At 42.9% G+C, this 3,439-nt stretch overlaps 1 pseudogene; it reads left to right on the top strand.

Moving 5' to 3' along the window:
- The first annotated feature begins 584 nt into the window (after positions 1-584).
- LOC132417399 (U1 spliceosomal RNA) lies at positions 585-717 on the top strand (annotated as a pseudogene).
- The last annotated feature ends 2,722 nt before the right edge of the window (positions 718-3,439 follow it).

Consider the following 3,439-nt stretch of genomic DNA (forward strand, 5'->3'; position numbering starts at 1 on the left):
CTACAACTAGGAAGAAGCCTGCGTGCCACAACGTAAGATCCCACGTGCCACAATTAAGACCTGACGCAGCTAAAAATAAATAAACAAAATAAAATAAAAGTTAAAAAAAAAAGAGAAAGAATTGATAGAAGTTGGTAACAGGCATGAAGCTGGTGCAGAACTGAAGATAAATGGAGTGTCAAAGGTGATTTCCACATTTCCAGCGCAGTCGGGTTAGTAGGTGGTGTTACTACATAACTAGATCAAGAACACTGGAAGAAAAGCAGAGGGAAGATCATCACTTCAGTTTGGGGAACATTACATTTGAGAGGCTACTATAAGGCCTTCAAGCACAGGTATCAAGAAGTCAGATCCAGGGACTTCTCTGGCAGTCCAGTGCTTAGGACTCAGCGCTTTCACTGCTGTGGCCCCAGGTTCAATCCCTGGTCGGGGAACTAAGATTCCGCAAGCCTTGAGGCTCGGCCAAAGGAAAAGTCAGATCCAGACTCAGAAAAGATCTGTGCTAGACAAGTGAATGTGAGAATAACTCCATGTAGTTAAGGCCAGAGAGAGTATGCAGCTTAAAAAGAGGGCGGAAAAAAAGCAAACTTATCTGGCAGGAGAGGTAACAAGATCACGAAGTTGGTTTTCCCAGGGTGAGGCTTTTCGGCATGTGCTGACCCCTGTGATTTCCCCAAATGTGGGAAACTCCACTGCATAATTTGTGGTAGTGTTGTGTGTGGGGAGGAGCGGGGAGAAGGAAAAAAAGCTGAAGTTGAACCCTGAGGAACATTATTATTTCAAAATGGGGTGACTGACGAATTAGAATTGGGCAGACGGAGGATCTGGCAGCCAGGAAGACAAGAGTATTTTGAGAAGGGAGAGGCAGACTGCATGGAATGCTTCTGTAAAACAAGTAAGAGAGGAAAACTCTGAAAGGCTCACTGGAGATCATTAGTGACCTTACCAAGAACTGTTTTAGCGGTGTATGAAGTAGAACAAGTGGGTTAAGAAGTGAAAGGGAGATCAGGCATCTAGATAGTTCAAGAGCGAAGGAGGAACTGATAGGATGTAGGATTCAAGGATAATTTTCTTAAAAAAAAGTCTAACATAATAAGTGCTACATAGTTACAATTATAGGCATACTTCGTTTTATTGTGCTTTGCAGATATTGCATTTTTTACAAATGGGAAGTTCTGTGGCAACCCTGCATCAAGCAAGTCTATCGGCACCATTTTCCCAACAGCATTATTTTAAAATAAAGGTACGTACACTGTTTTGTAGGCATAATGCTATTATTGCACATTTAATAGACAAAAGTACAGTGTAAATCTAACTTTATATATACTAGGAAAGAAAAAAATTCGTGTGACTCACTTTATTGTGACATTTGCTTTACTGGGGTCTCGATCTAAACCCGCAATATCTCCAAGTTACGCCTGTATATATAAATATATGAATACTAACACATTAATATGCTATATAATATGCTAGCATTATAATTAAATGCGAATGGAAAGGATCCTTTATCAAGGAAGAAGTTGAAGACACAGAGAAAGAGGTAATTCAGTAACGGGAACGGTGGGAATTAGGGAGCCAGAGCACAAGCAGTTTTTTGATACGTGATATTTTCTGTTTTTAAAGGACAGCCAGGAAAAGGCTGGATGCATATGTTAGAGAGTGTGGTAAGTGCCTGAGGCAGTTTCCATCCAATGTCTTCTAGTTCTCTTTGAAATGGATAGCAGGGCCATTTGCTGACTACAGAGAGGTGATTACAGAAAAGTACTAAGTTTTGCTGGCAATGTTGAAGGCCAGGAGAGAGCAGTAATCAGATTTACAGTGGTACTAATGTATTCAATTGTGATTCTCTTCTGCAGGACACAACCCTCTGAGTGAATACTGACCATGTGGGTGGTTGGATGCTTTCAGGGTTGAAGTTTCTCTAAACAAGAGCACAAAAAGCTCAAAAGAGGTGCAAGGGAGTTTAAGGTTATTTGTAAGATAATGATAGTTCAAGGAGTCTAGGCTGGTTGGAGATGGTGGTAGGGAAAGTAGAAGATGGAAGCTAACGAATCCAAAGTAGAAAGATTCCCGACCTGGGGGTCTGCACCAAGCTAAAAGCAGTTACTGAGCAAAGGAGTGGTTAGGTCACTCTATGTGTGTATGTACTTATTTATTATTTCTTGAGCAAGCCAGTTGGAAGATCAAAGCGTAGGGTGTCTAAATCCATGATTCAGAGATGATGCAGTTGAGGTTGATAGACAAGGTCCAGGTGTGTCTACAGGTTTGGGTGGGAGGAGGTGAGAAGAAAAGGTCACAGGGAAAGGAACAGGGGCCAGGGTGTAGGATGGGTCCAGGAAAGTTAACACAGCAGGCCTGACTCCTATCCTTTATAAAGACTGCTTACAAGTTTGGCCCTTGGCTGACATCTGGAAACTAGGACTTGAGGAGGGTTTCCATCATTCCCAGAACTGATAAGAGTGGCTCACTGTGCCTAAACTGTACAGTCAATGATGTGTACTTTTGCTTTACTTCTGGGAGTCTGGGATTTTAGTATGTGCCACACAGAAGATGCCTAAATAACCAGACCCCGATCAAAACCCTGGGCCCTCAGCCGCTGATGAGCTTCACTGGTAGACAACATTCCACACATGTTGGAACAATTCTTTGCTGGGGGAACGAAGTACATACTCTGTGACACCACTTTCAAAGTCCCCTCTGAAAGTCTGAGCCTGCTTCACTCTAGACTTCGCCCATACACCCTTTCCTTTGCTCAATTTTGCTTTGCATCTTTGTGCTGTAAGAATCATTGCCATCAGTATGATTATCTTGGGGACTCCCAACACAGATGGGTAAGCCACACAGATGACGTCATATGGAAGGATGGAGGTATAGAGGAAGAGATTGCTGGTTATAGAGTAACCAGGAGAGTGAGAGGATCACATAAGCCTGAATGGAGTAAGTAGGGGTTTTACCAGAAAGGGAGGGAGCAAGGACACCAAGTCTACATCCTGAACATAGTTTGCAGGGCAAGAAATACTCCAGTGCTGCCACTGGGAAGGGTGGTAGGTGGAGCAGCGTCCTTCGGGAAAAGGCTAGGCCCACAGAGGAGGATTAACCCTGCATCTGCTCTAATATACATACCTATGTCTACATCTACAGCACATCATGGTTTGCTAGTACTTTTTTCTTAGTTACAAATTCCTTGCAGCAGCACACTAGTGTGGAACAGCTCCATAGCTGGGCACTACTATCTTTCACAATATTCAAAGTCCGCGTTCCTCTTACCCACTCTAACTTCAGCTTCTCTTGTGGAGGAAAAAACTGTGCCAGCATTTTGTTAACAGCCAAAAGCTAGAAATGATGCAAATGCGGTATCAACAGCAGAATGGATAAATCATGGTCTGTTAACACAATGGAATACTATACTGCAACAAAAACGAACGGTCCGCAGCCAAAT

The sequence above is a fragment of the Delphinus delphis genome, chromosome 20 (assembly GCF_949987515.2).
Source record: "Delphinus delphis chromosome 20, mDelDel1.2, whole genome shotgun sequence".
In the NCBI taxonomy this organism is placed as follows: domain Eukaryota; kingdom Metazoa; phylum Chordata; class Mammalia; order Artiodactyla; family Delphinidae; genus Delphinus; species Delphinus delphis.